The sequence below is a fragment of the Camelus ferus genome, chromosome 30 (genome assembly GCF_009834535.1).
Source record: "Camelus ferus isolate YT-003-E chromosome 30, BCGSAC_Cfer_1.0, whole genome shotgun sequence".
NCBI lineage: Eukaryota > Metazoa > Chordata > Mammalia > Artiodactyla > Camelidae > Camelus > Camelus ferus.
Window position 1 is genome coordinate 16,972,834 of NC_045725.1, and position 15,285 is coordinate 16,988,118.

The following is a 15,285-nucleotide window of genomic DNA, read 5'->3' on the forward strand; positions in this document are numbered from 1 at the left end:
TGCTCAAACATCAGCTACCTGTGAATTGGCCCTGCCAACTCTCCTGCCTGTCCCTTTGCCCACTCGCCTCCAAACACATATACAGCGCTTATCATGTACCAGGCACGTGATATGCAATAATTATGAATTAAGTACTATTATTATAGAGATGAAGAAGCTGGGGCCCAGAGAGAAGAAGTAATTCACTTGAGGTCACCCAGCCAGGAAGCTGCAGAGCCTGGATTTGGATCCAGGCAGCCTGGCTCTGAAGCTGCATTCCTGACAGCTCTGCTCTGCCGCCTCCTTGCCCTTCCGGTTGTCTAACCTGAGTGGTATCAGAATACCCACCCCCCAGGGCTTGAAAACCCAGATTCCTGGGCCCACCCCCGGAAATTCTGATTCAGTAACTCTGGGGTGGGGCCTTGAGATTTGCGTTTCTAACAAGTTTCCAGGTGATACTAATTCTATTCTCTGGGAACCACACTTGGCAAACCAGTTACCTTTGCACCCTCTCCTTCACCCCAGTTTGCTCTGCTAATTGCTGGGCAGCTGTTTTGATTCAGCACAGGCATCACTTTACCTGATTTGACCTACTCTTCCTCCTCCACCCTGCAGCCTCAGCCTGTCTGTCACTGTAGTCGCCACGTTACATGGAAGTTATCTGTTTATGTGTCTCATTTCTCTCACCCAGCCCCCCTTGAGGGCAGAGGGGTTAGTACAGAACAAAGTGTATATTATTCATCTTGGTACAGTCACCTGGGGTGACTGTTGAAAACGAGATTCCTGGGCCCAGCCCCCTAAGTTTCTGAGTCAGTAGATCTGGGGCAGGACCCAAGAATCTGCACTTTGAATAAACCACGTACACAGTTCTGATGTGGCTGAGTTTGGCCCACTTTGAGAAACTGCCCTAGCACTTTGCATTGTGTTTGGCACTAAGTACACGTCCAGTAATTCTTTCTTAACTGGATGTTACTGAGCTGAGCTTTGCCATGAATGGTAACCCCCTGTCTCCTTTTCCGCACTTTCTCCTTACCTCGTCCCAGCTCCCACCTTGGCAGGTTTTTGTGCTTCTCCCTCCCTCCAAATTACTCCTTTTTTTCCCCTTTCCAATTAGAACTTGTGTTCCTGTAGCTAGCTGTTGAATCAGCTTGGAAAGGTAAACAATTTTTGCTGAAGGTAACTTTGTTTTAATGTTGAGACATAAGTGTCCAGATCTTAGTTGTTCAACCTGATACATTTCCCTGTGTAAGCACCACTCAGATCACAATGGCGGACATTTCCAGCCCACAGCAGGCTCCTTCGAGATCCCTTCCACTCAATACACCTCCTCCACAGTAACCCTATTCTGACTTCTTTTATTACAGATTAGTTTTCCCATTCTTGAACCTCATATAAATGAAATTATATAGAATATACACTTTCTATGGAGCCCTTTGTGTTCAGCACTCTATGTGAGCTTCATTAATGTCTTTGTATGCAGCAAGAGTTTTGTTCGTTGCTGTGTTATATTCCATTCTAAGAATATAAAACAATCAACTATTCCTGGATACCTTTTTTTTTCCGGTTGCTTCTTTTTTTATTGTGATAATATATACTTAACATAAAATTTGCCATTTTAACTATTTTGAAGCATACAATTCAGTGGCATGAGGTACATTCCCAAAGTTGTATAACCATTACCACCATCTGTCTGCAGAACATTTTTCATCATTCCAAATGGAAACTCTGTCCCCATTAAATAATACTCCCCATTTCTCTTCCCCCAGCTCCTAACAGCCACCATTCCACTTTCTGTTGCTATGAATTTGACAACTCCAGGTATGTCATATAAGTAAAATCACACCATATTTATGTTTTGTGACTGGCTTATTTCCCTTAAAATCATGCCCTTGATGTTCGTCCGTTTTGGAGCGTGCATGAGAATTTCGCTTCTTTTTAAGGCTGGGTAATTGTTCGTTGTGTGTGTATACGTACACGTCTTATTTATCCATTCATTGTTGATGTACACTTGGGTTGTTCTTACCTTTTGGCTATTGAGATGTCTCTTCTTTAGTTTCAGGGTATCCATGGCTGGTCATTGCTGCCCCGGAAAAGTGCACACATGCAGATTCCTCGGGCCCCATGGTAATGGGGGTGGTCCCTGGACTGTCTGTCATTCCTTGGAGAGGCTGCAGCTGGAGGGAAGTGTTAGTTGGAATTTGGGAGATAAAGCAGGAAGATGTAGAGTCTGGGAATCATGCCAGGTGATGTGCCACTCTGTAAACATGCAGGAGAGAGGCTGGAGAGTGAGCAGGGGTGAAAATAGGTATTGGTGAGGCTGGCAGCCAGTTGGGAAATAATTCCATGAAAACCAGTTATCTAGTGGACATTTTCAATTTCTTTATTACTGGACCTAGGGTCCTTTTGAAGGCTGGGTTTTTAAAGAGCTCAGTCCAGGCTGGTTAGTGACGTTTGCTTCTGTTGCCATGACTTCTACCATCACTTATGTACAACCAACTCCTAAATCTGTCTTATTAGTACTAACTTTCTCTTGGGCTCCAGAACCATGTTTCCGTCAGCTTAGTTGACTCAGACACCTGTATGTTCACAGATGCTTCAAATTCAGTATGCCCCAAATCAAAATTTGTATCTTCTCAGTCGTAATTAATGTCATTACAACATACCCAAGTCTGGAAGCCAGAATTCCAAGAATCGTTTTTGACTCCTTCCCTCCATGATCTCCATCTACTGATTCTACTTCTAAAGTATCTCTAGTCCATGTCCTTTTTCTCTTAGTTCGCATTTCCTTGCCTGAATTTCACCCCATGCCTTGTTTCATAGGTACTCATCCCTTCTTCCTTATTGCTGTCAGGGTTATTTTTCCAAAACTTATTTGATTATGTCACTTGCAGTCCTTCCTCTTGTCTTTAGAACTCTGAAGGCCCCCCGTGGCCAGTAGGATACATTTTGTGCTCCTCAGTATGATTTATAAGACACCCCCCCTGCCACCGGACCTATCACTCAGCCATTCAACCAGCATCATCTTCTGTTTTACACCTTTCACTGTCTGCTTCATCCATGCCCATCATTTTTCACATTCTCTAACACTGGATGTTGCCTTGTGCCACAGTATCTTTGCATGTGCTGTTCTTGCTAAAAGCAGACACTTAGAATTCTAATCATTTTTGAAGAAGCAGTTTTCCCTGCCAATCTTCTTCTCATCTTTGTTGTTATTGGACAAGGTAGAACTTGTGCAGAGTCTGGAGTGAAGGCTTTTGTTACACAGCTGAGGGTCCCTGGGGGCCACTGCCAGAGCCTAGGCTTAATGCTCCCTGGTTTGACCCAGTACGTGCTTCCTTGGGTCCTTGGTGGAGATGGCAAATGGAAACTTATTTGAGTCTGCCTTGCATTCCCCAATATTCCGATGTTTGGTAAATGAGCCTCATTCATCAAATTGGGATGATATCTACTGTGTAGGAATTTTGATATTACATGAATAGATACATGAGAAAACCTTATATAAGCTGTAAATATTATATTAATTATTATTAATCTATATTTCATTCTTTTCTTTTTCTCTTTCCTTTTATATTTTTCTTCCTCCTCTCTTGTCTCTTTGTTCATTTTTTTCTATGTCTTTCTTTTCTCTTCCTGTATTTTTGTATATTCTCTTCGCCTTTCCCTTGGGAATGACAATCACACTCATAAGTAATTTTAGCCCCTCTCGGTATACTCTTAGACTCTGACCCCAGCACTTATCTAAAGTGGCACCACCCATCCCAAGATCTTGAAAACGCTTATATTGCCTTCATCTGTTCCTACTTCCCTTCTGGGTGTTAACAGCTCTTCCTGATCTGGGGAAGACTTCTCCAATGTACCCAGTTTCTTTGTTGTAGGACTTTTTAGAAAGACTTTCTGTGTAACACTGTCAACTGATTAACCTTTAGGCCTGGGAAAAAAATGGGAATACCAAAGCAGTAATATTTTCAGCTGTTTTCCACTGAATGGTGCATCAATCATAGAAATGTCTTTGACTCCTGTTTGGTTACTGCACCAACAGTTGAGTATAACTTTCTGAGTTAGAGAGAGATAATGGTTTCTTGGGGTAATAAAGCTGTCAGGAGGAAGGAGGCTTTCGTCTAACTCCATAAAAAATGTGAAAGCATTGGGTGGAGGCACAAGGACACTGAGGAGATGGCAACATCTGGAGAATCTAAAGACCTAAGCAGTCCTGTGATTTATGGCCCTGAAAGAAATGCATTGGGCCAGGAGCCTGGAAACCTGGGTTCTCATCTCATCCCATCCCTGACTTCCAGAGTGACCTTGGGCAAGTTGCCTAACCTTTTTTTTTTTGGCTTCTTGTATTCAATCAATAGGCAAGGATAATAATGCTACTTGTATTTATCCATTTATTACTCAAAGAGAGTTTTTATTTCTCTTGCTCCCTCTCTCTTGGTAGATAAATGAGGCACCGTTTCTGAAGCTGCAGCATAAATTCAAGGTCTTTTTCTCATCATATATATATTTTTTTATTTACATAGGGCTTTAATTTATTTTGTTAGGAATTCATCAGACGTGGGGTGCCAAGAAATGTAATGTTTGAGCCATGCCAGTTTTAAAGAGAAAGTTTTTTCCTCACTTTCTCTCTCTTTTGGTAGATAAATGAGGCACCTTTTTTGAAGCTGTTGCATAAATTCAAAGTCATTTTCTCTCTCTCTCTCAGTGTATGTATAGATATAATCTTTACAAAGAGCTTTAATTTATTTTGTTAGGAATTCATCAGACCTGGGAGGCCAAGAAGTTTAATTTTAAGGCCATGTCAATTTTAAAGAGGTAGTAGGCGCAGCACAGAGAAATTGGTATTTGCAGAATCAGAACTTTAAGATCCTATTAATCACACTAGTTTTCTCTTATTTAATCACAGATCACAGGACAAAAGAGAAACTTTGCAAATAAAATCAGAGGACCTTGAAAGTACACCTACCTGTACTTAGTTTTGGCAAGTGGGTCATATTCAGTGCTGGATAGCCATGAAGTTTCCGTAGTAATTGGGTGTGATGTAGCAGAGTGGAGCAGGGACAGGGTTAGGCCTCAGCCCACGTCCCTCCTTCTCCGTGCCAACCTCCCAAGGCACAGTGGCATCCTATGTCTTATCACTTGTCACATTTATTTCTCAATTGTAGTCTTATCTTTTGAAATTACTTTCTTTGCAATTTGACTTTTAAGGGATGATTATTCCAGTGGTTATAAACTCATTCATTCCACAAATATTATTAAATCCCACGAGGTGTCAGTCAGCGTGATGGTCTGGGAGATAGAATGGTGGACACAGCAGATGTGGCTCCTACTTTCATTGACCTTGGAATTGAGAGGAGAAAGACATCAACACATGGCTGTGCAAATATCTGATTGCAGCCGTGATGGTGTGGAGAGGAGAGAGCGCCAGGAGCTCTGTTAATACAAGAGGTGGCTGTCCTGCAAGTGACGTTTCCTGATGTTGTTACAGTGTTACGGAAATGACAGGCCAGCCAAGAAACAAGCACCACTCGGAGGGTTGGAATACTCAGATTTATTACGCCGGCGGGCCCTGAGGGGCTTCTGCTCGGAAGCTCTGAGCATCTCCAAGACATGCACATGAGGTTTTATAGGGTTAATTACAAGTATGGGGCTATTAGCCAATAAGGTTTAAACAATAAAAAGCAAGGAATCAGTACACTGGAGCTTATCAATTTGGAACAGATCACGTTACTGACACTTGTTGAGCTTGGATTTACGAGTTAGCTTGTTAGTCCAGTAAACTGACACTGAACTTCAGATTTATGAGTTAGCCCAGCAGAACTTAGATCAGTAAACCGACACTTATCAGACTTAGATTTGTGACTTAGCTCGTTAGCCCAGCTGGGCTTTTCCTTCACAACAGCTCCCAAATTTCTTCTTTCGTCTTCCTTGAGGCCACTCCATTTGCCCCACCAACATCTCTCCTTTGCTGTGGTGTATTTTTAATTTTATTTTAATTTAATTAAAAAAATCTTTTTGGGGGGGAGGGAGAAGAGGTAATTAGGTTTATTAATTTATTTATTTTTAGAGGAGGTACTGGGGATTGAACCCAGCACCTTGTGCATGCTAAGCATGTATCCTACCACTGAGCTATAGCCTCTCCCCTACTGTCATATATTTAAAAATTTTTAGTTTATTTATTCATTTTTAATTGTGGTGAAATACACATAACATGAAATTTATGATCTTCACCATTTTTAAGTGTACAGTTCAGTAGTGTTAAGTCCCTTCACGCTGGTGGGCAACCACTACCTCCATCCAACCCTAGAACTCTTTTCATCTTGCAAAACTGAAACCCTACACCCATTAGACAACAACTCCCCATTCCCCTGTCCCCCAGCCCCTGGCAACCACCCTTCTATTTTCAGTCTCTATGATTTTAACTCTGATAGGTTACACGTATAAGTGGAATCATACAGCATCTGTCCTTTTGTGACTGGCTTATTTCACTTAGCATAATGTCTTCATGTCTCATCCATGTTGTAGCATGTGTTAGAATTTCCTTCCTTTTTCAGGCTGAACAATCGTCCATTGTAGGTATGTACCACATTTTGCTTATCTGCCGATGGACACTTGGGTTGCCTCTACCTTTTGGCTGTTGTTCATAGTGCTGCTGTGAAGGTGAGTGTACAAATATCTTTTTGAGAGCCTGCTATCTGTTCTTCTGGGTACATAACAGAAGAGGAATTGCTGGATCATGTACTGCTTCTGTGTTTTATTTTATGAGGAATGTGTGTATATTTTGTGCTTGGTTTCTGTTCCAACGTAGCCACACTTTCTCTGGCCAGTGACATACTTAAATGGCCAGTTCAGAGCATATCTAATCTATATTTGTTAAGCATTTTTTTGTTCTGGGGGAGGTAATTAGGTTTACTTATTTATTTATTATTTAGTGGAGGTACTGGGGGTGAACCCAGGACCTCGTGCATGCTAGGTGTGCACTCTACCACTGAGCTAGACCCTCCCCACCCCCAATCTGTATTTGTTTCTTTCTGTTTTTTTTTTTTCTTCCTTAGGAAGATTGTGCCAACGCCATGGTGCATTTCTGCTTGTTCTTTTTCCTTTCCAGATCCACTCAGAATTTAGCTAAGCCCCCCTAAAGCAATCTCTTTCACTAAGACATGTGCACATTGACTTCTCTGGTCTCAATTGATTGAGTCATAAATTCCCAATTGTGGCAGTTAAGTGATATAAGACCATCAGTGATAACTTGAATTATCAAGGGAATTAAAAGCTCTTTGCTTAAAGTGAATGTAGAAACGATAAATGATGAGGAATTCAGTGCCACCCACCTCCAAAGCCCTTGGAATGCCCTCATCCCACCGCCACCCCCACCTCAGAGTGTCTACAAGCTTCCCTTGCTTTCCAACCTGCCTTTAATTAATTCTTCTTTCCTTCAAACTTCAGCATTGAAGATAATGAGAAAAGCTATTTCTGATTCAACTCTGTCGCTTTCCTGTGCTGTTTCATTACCAGTTTCGAAACTTGCTGTTTTCTACTATTTTTCATTGCAAATGTGCAGAATTTCAATTACCTTAAGATCCCTTCCAACTCTGGAATTCAGTGATTTTTACATTATAGAATAAGTAGGCCTTTTGAGGGCTAACTTAAGAACTTAACCACAGTTGATTACATTTTTCTTTTCTATGGGGAAATCTTCCTGGAGGCTTGAATTCTAACCAACAGACTTCTAAATAAATATTTAGCATATAATTCCTTTGTAAGTAGGACCATCGAAATTAACTCTTTCGGGTACTGGGCTGTTCTACATACAATCATCTCTTCCAAAGTGCCTATTACAATGCCTTCCACACAGGAGGTGCCCCGTAGATATTAGCTGAAACATTGAAAGAGGGAAACTCCCCAAACATTGAAACAGGGAAACTCCCCGTTCTCTCTGGGCCATTCCCGTTTGGTGTTTCACAACTTCTAGTGTCTTCTCTTGTGCAGCTAAAATCATTTTCTACTTGCTTTTTCCTTTGTTAAGCTATAAGCTTAACAAATGATTAAAAAAAAAATCTAACACGTCTCTTATTCTGCTCAAAACTATACTTCCATTTGTTTATTTATTTACTTATTTATGTTGAAGTATAGCTGATGTACAATGCTATATAGATTATAGGTGAACAACATAGTGATTCACAATTTTAAGTCACTCTCCATTTATAGTTGTTGTAAAATATTGGCTATGTTCCCTGTGTTGTACAATACATCCTTGTAGCTTATTTTATACATAAGTTTGTACCTCTTAATCCCCTACCCCTATCTTGCGCCTCCCCCATTTCCCTCTCCCTCTACTGATAACCACTAGTTTGCTTTCTATATTTGTGAGTCTGTTTCTTTTCTGTTATATTCACTAGTTTGTTATATTTTTAGATTTCACATATATCATATGGTATTCATCTTTCTCTGACTTATTTCACTTAGCATGATACCCTCCAAGTTCATCCATTTGATGCAAATGGCAAAAGTCCATTCTTTTTTTTATGGCTGAGTAGGATTCCATTTTGTATGTGTCTGTGTGTGTGTGTATTACATCATCCTTATCCATTCATCTGTTGAAGGACACTTAGGTCGCTTCCATATCTTGGCAGTTGTAAATAGTGCTGCTGTGAACGTTGGGGTGCCTCTGTCTTTTCAAATTAGTGTTTTTGTTTGTTTTGGGTATATACCCAAGAGTGGAATTGCTGGGTCATATGGTAGTTCTATTTTTAGTTTTTTTTTTTCTTTTTTAAGAACTAGCAGGTAATAATTTAATTTAATCTTTTAACACCTTTATTGTGGTGTGATTCCTGAACAATAAGCTATACATGTTTCAGATGTACACTTTGATAAATTTGGATAGGTCTATATACCAATGAAACCACTACCACTATCAAGATAGCTAACACTTCCGTCACTCCCCAAGAGGTGCAAATTCAAATTCCCAATTTATCCTCCGCCCCCTTACCCCCTGGTAGCCCTAAGTTTGTTCTCTATGTCTGTGAGTCTGTTTCTGTTTTGTAGATAAATTCATTTGTGTCTTTTTAAAAAATACTCCACATATAAGTGATATCATATGGTGTTTTTCTTTCTCTTTCTGACTTACTTCACTTAGAATGATCTCCAGGTCCATCCATGTTGCTGCAAATGGCATTATTTTATTCTTTTTTATGGATGAGTAGTATTCCATTGTATACATACACCACATCTTCTTTATCCAGTCATCTGTTGATGGACATTTTGGTTGTTTCCATGTCTTGGCTCTTGTAAATAGTGCTGCTGTGAACATTGGGGTGCATGTGTCTTTTAGCATTGTATTTTCCTCTGGATATATGTCCAGGAGTGGGATTGCTGGATCATATGTTTAGCCTATTTTTAGTTTTTTGAGGAATCTTCATATTGACCTCCATAGTGGCTGTACCAATTTGCATTCTCACCAACAGTGTACAAGGGTTCCCTTTTCTCCACATTCTCAACGACATTGGTTATTTGTCTTCTTTTTGGTGCTAGCCATTCTGACAAGTATGAGGCATTATCTCATGTGTTTTGGATTTGCATTTCCCTGATGATTAGCAACATTGAGCATCTTTTCATGTGCCTGGTGTCCATCTAGAAGCAGCTGATTTCAAATATCATTAGTTTTAAAAAATTATGAAATGTCAACCATACAGAAAAGTACAGATTTATATACCATATATTTAGAATTAAATGTCATATATCCACCATTTACAATGAACAGATATTAACATTTAGCAACATATGCTTAAGGTAGTTTTTTCTTTAAGAAATAAAATGTTAACAGTTAAAGTTTCTTTATATCGACCCTCATCCTTGTCCCCTCTCCCCTCTTGCCCTCACTACAGATAACCAACCTTCTTAAGTTGGCTTGTTTTATTCTCATCCATATATATTTATATATTTACATTTATGTATTTCCACAAACAATATAGTTATTGTTCTGTGCATTAAAAGAGATAGTAAAATACTGTGTGTAGCCTTTGGCAATTTACTGTTTTTACTTAATGTCAGCTTTGACATCTGTGCTGTTGATGTGTATAAATCTAGTTCATATATATTAACTGTTACATAGAATGCCATCCTATGAATAAATAACTATTTATTTTTTTCTTTCCCTCTTGTTTGATAGATTTCCTGGGAAGCAGAACCAAAGGCCAAAGCTTACATGGAGACCAAACCTTCTTAGGGAGTTTGGTCCCAAGGAAGCAGGAGTGAAGAAAAGGGGCAGTGAGTCAGGAAAGACGGGGGAGCTGTTACGAAGATGCTGGCCCCTGCATCTTGTCCAGGGCTGCTGATCGCTTCATCCTGGGGGACTGTGTACTGTGTACTCACCTTGTGGGACCCATCACACCGGTATGGACTACTGTGTCTCTGGATAATCCTTGGGAAGAGAGAAGAATTTAGCCACTTTCCACCTCCCATTTATCAAAGATTTGCCTCAGGTAGGTTGTCAGATTTAACAAAGAAAAATATAGGATACCAGTAAAATTTGAATTTCATATAAATGACAAATAGTTTTCTTAGTATAAGTATGTCCCACACAAGATTTAAGATATTCTTATACTGAAGTTATTAGTTGTTTATCTGAAATTTGGATTGAACTGGTGTCCTTTATTTTATCTGGTAACCCCAGCTCTACGGGGTGTTAATACCTCGCACTTCCAGAGAGTGCCTATGGGATCGCTGTCTGGGTCCTAGCATAATACTTCGCACGTCAGAGAATTACAGACCTGTCACTGCAAGGCACCTTAAAGGCCATCTAGAAGAGCAGTTCTCAGTATTTTTCCACTTCCATGCTTCTGAGGCTCATAACACACTCCCACTCACAATAATAATGGCTAATAATAATAGTCAATGGTATGTCTCTGGGAAATATGTGAGTATCAAATGAGACTCTGGTGATGGAGGTGGTGTGTGTGTGTCTCTGTGTGTGTGTGTTTGAGGGAGAGGGAGGGAGGGAGCATAGACTAGGGTAGAGTTGGAACACACATATATTTTGAAAAGTTCTTCAGTCGATTCTACTACATCCTCCAATGGTTGTGGACCCCAGCCCCTCACCACGTCACTGATTAGCTTTGGGGATCATGGAAGACTTTCTAAGGAAGGTACTATTGGAGCTGAAATTTGGGGCTTGATTGGGGATTAACTACATGAAGAGAAACGGGATTGAAGAAAGCATTGCCATCAAAGAAAACAGCTTTTTCAAAGGCCTCTGTGTGGGAGGGAACATGGTGTATGTGGGAAAACCGAAAGATGGCAAGAGTGGCTGGGGGCAAGGAGAGGAAGAGTGAAGAGATACACAGCTGGAGAGATAGGTGGAGTCCCCATCCTGCAGGGCTTAACATGCCATGTTAAGGATTTTGGATCTTATCCTAATGACAGTGGTAAGCCACAGAATGATCTGAATAGAGGAGAGGCATGAATTAATTGCATTTTTTTTTTGTAAGGATGAGATCTGGTTTCAGCGTGGGGAGCAGATTTGAGGGGATATTCATTTAGACAGTGAACAGTCTTGTGGGGACATGATTATCGGATTGGATTAACGAGTGGCAGTGAAGGTTCAGAGAGGTAGATGGAGTCAGAAGACCTTTAGTAGGTTAAGATCAACATGACTTAGTGCTTTGGAAGTGAAGCAGAGGTATTAATAAAGGTTATGTTTTCGGTCTCTGGCCTACATGGGTGGATGGTAAGTGATGCCAATCACTGAGATTGGAAACCCTGGAGCAGGGTGGGTGTGGAATTAGTGTGGACCTGATTATTATGAAGTGCTTTTAAGGCATCTGAATGGAGATGCTAAAGGCCATTGAATGTCTAGGTGTGATGTTTGGAGAAATGATTTCGGATGGAGTTAGAGGCTGGTGATCCAACCCATGAGCGTGAATGAGGATACCTTAGCGCAGAGATGGGAGAAAGAGACCAGACAACCCGGACTTCTGAATAGGAACTAGTTAATCTGAGAAACTAGCTTTTGACCAAATCTCTTGAAAGAAGAAGTTTCTTTCCTTGGCAACCTGACTCAGCCCTCTGGAGAAATGCCTTAACCAGAAGGGTTAAGGTTTGGTGGAAGAAATGTTCGGTCAAGTGAAAGGTTTGGGGGAGGGTATATTTGAGCAGGCAGAGCCTCGTGGTGTCTCATAAGCCACACTGGGCTGGAAGGTGCCTACTGGTTCTACAACTATAAGAACTATTCTGTTTCTTCAATATGATGTGTAGTAGATGGAGGGTAAGCCGAGAGACACATAAGACATTACATTCATGGATTCATGAAATCAGTTAAGCAGAGTATAGTTCTCTCTCTCTCTCTCTTTTTTTTTTTTTTTTTTGAAGAAAGTGGCAAGTAAGAGAAAAACAGGCAGATACTAAAGAAATTTTTGGTGGTAAAAACCTCTTAGAGGGCCTGGTGTCGTTAGGGGTTCAGCACCATCTCCTAACCTTTCCCTGTCTTCTACAGCTTCAAACAGTGAGCCCTGAGGACAATCACGACGCCTCATTTACTGAGTGTCTTATATGTATCAGACATGTGGAACATCTGTGCTATAGATATTATTACCCCATTTCAAATATAATAAAAGGAAGCTCAGAGAGGTTAGTAAGATGTGTAATGTCACTTAGCTACTAAGGGACAGACTGTGGATGTGAATATAAGTCTGACTCTCAAACAGTGCCATCTCCTACTCATTATCCTGCTGCTCTTAAGTGCTCAGAAGGGAGAAGGCCTAAAATCCTGAATTCTACAACCAAGATTGCATCCTGTCCCCCAGAATCCACTTTATAATGTAGGAAAGTGGACTCAGATGTTTTGGAAACATCATTGGACAGAAAAGGGTTGTTAAGGAACTAGCCTTTCTTTAACTAGAAAATTCAATTAACTAGAACACTCCATTCCACATATGCTCCTATTAATTGCTGCTTTACTGGGCCACAGGGAAACAGGGAGGGGATTGCTCTGGGGAAAGAGGATGAGCAAATGCAAAGTCTGAGCATCCCAAAGGTTTTGAAGATAAATTATCTGGTTATGATGGGGGCTCTCTGTTTGTACTTGAAATTTTTATTGACTTAGAATTCAAATCAAATGCTGCCCATGAGTTCTTTGCATCAGAGCAACAGTGTTGGAAGGGATCACTGTGCCTCTTGTGGTTTTCAAGCTTCATACTGGAAGATTTTCTTGATCCTTTTGGGCCAGTCAGCATTCTCATTTTTACCCCCGATACCATTTTGGTTCCTAAGTCAGAGGGTTATTTATTTTACTGTACGTTTAGACCTGAGAAATCTTTGTGACCTCATTATTTGAATAGCCTTCTCCTTCAGAGAAGAAAGAAAGAAAGAAGAAAGTCCAAAGGCTTCTGAGCCAATTCCTCAGTGGCACATGTGTTTTGTGCTCGTTTGATTATTTTCAGCTAGAGCTTTCCAGCGGGAAAGAACGGCAGGAAGGAACACTCTTACAGGGACATGCCCTGGGGTGTCATTTCAGAGCGGTTAGAAGTCCAGGGTCTTGGATGTCACAAATCTGAAGGTGCTCCAAGATGTGAACTGTCTAGTAGAGGGAAAAAAAAAAGACATTTGTTGTTCTGCCAGGTCCTACTTTCAGACTTGAGGAGGAAAGAGTCCAAATCATAACGCCACTTACAGCAATAACAGCCAGGATTCTTTGTACAGTTGCTATGCGCCAGGATCAGAGCAGAGGGAGCTGATATTCTCCCTTCCCCTTTGCATTTTCACAGCAACCCTCTTGGATGAGTGTTGTGCTGGACACTGCAAATCCTCAGGGGCCCCAAGTCTTGCATCAGTCTTTCATAGTGACTGGTTCTGAGCTGGCTTCAGTGAGCTTTGTGTAGGTGCAAAGCGAGGGGGCCCTTCTCTTTGGTCTCAGCCTCCTACCTCTCACTTCCCTCCGTGAGGCGTCTCTGGTGTCTGGGCTCGGGATGTGAAGCTCAACCCGAAAGTGCAGGAGTTAATGCTGACGTCACCACCCTTGACCAGTAGGGACAAGGGACAATAGATAACGCTTCCCCCTTCTGTTCTCCAGGGAGACTCTTCTTAGACTTGTTGCACAAGCCCCAGAAGGACTTAGTGGGATTGCACACAAGTCATCTGCAGCCCTGGCAGCTTAGTTACGTCCCCCTGTCCCATTCGCCCTTTCTGCTCCCTGGGACCACTTTCCAAATGAACACTCTGCGGGCAAGACTTTGTCTCCGCTCTGCTCTGGGCTGTGGGGCAAGGGCGGGGGACACGGGCTGATCAAGCACCATGGAGGCTTCCGAAGCCAGGGGGCCCTCTTTGCTGCTGCTCCTGCAGCAGCGTTTGGTGACTCCCTGCTCTCCACTTCCTCACAGGAAGGACCCACAGTGGCTTTCTCACTGCAAGAAAGCCAGTATTGGCTTTTACCCAAGTGTTGCAGCAATGGTGCCGGGATGACCTGCAGATCTATGGTGTCTCACCTTCAACTGAGAAATCTGTCTTCACTGCCCTCTTTGAGCTCCCAGTCCCAGCCCCGGTTCCATTGTCTGATGCAGGAGGCTGTCTGTGTTGGGGCCTCAAATGGCAACCCCTAGACGGTTCTCCTGCCATCACATTTTGTCGCTCGTCACCTTTCATCTGCTTCCCTGGGAACTGTGGAAATTCTGGAGAGACTCTTGGCTGGGCAGGTTTTGAGAGGCTGAACCTGCCAGGGTCTGCGGTTTTAGCTGCATCCTCCTCAGAGGGGGACTCGGGTCCAGTCTGCTCCCCCTTGCTCAGAGCACTGTTATCTCCATGTCACAGATGAGGACCCTGAGGCCGCTTAAGTGAGTAACTTGCCCAGAGTCAGACAGGTCCTAAGTCAGGCAGGTCCTCACCCGTATTCGCCGCCAGGTCCCCCTCGCTCTGGATCCGGGTCATGATCTCTGTGCATCACTGCCTTCCATGGCCTTCCCTCGGGTGGGGCTGTTCTGTGAGCTCCACTCCCAGGAATCTGAGCTGAGGGCATCTCAGTGGAGACATCTGAGACGGGAATCTGAACCTGGAGACAAGGGACCCCTAGTGAGAACTTGGGTAAGATCCACATCCCGTCCGTTTGCTATCTTTGTTGTGCCTTGTTTGTTGCAGTGCAGAAGATGAGAGTGAAAAGGGCTTGTGCCCTTGTCCTTGGGGGCAGTAGAGGGGAGAGGCTTCCTGGTGTGTAGCCAGGACTGTGAGGAGGTGGAGAGGAGGGAGGCGGCCACAGGCATGGGGGAGGGAGGCCGGGGTGGATGTGGGCCAGCATCTCTGAAGAAGGGAGGCCTGTGGTGCAGC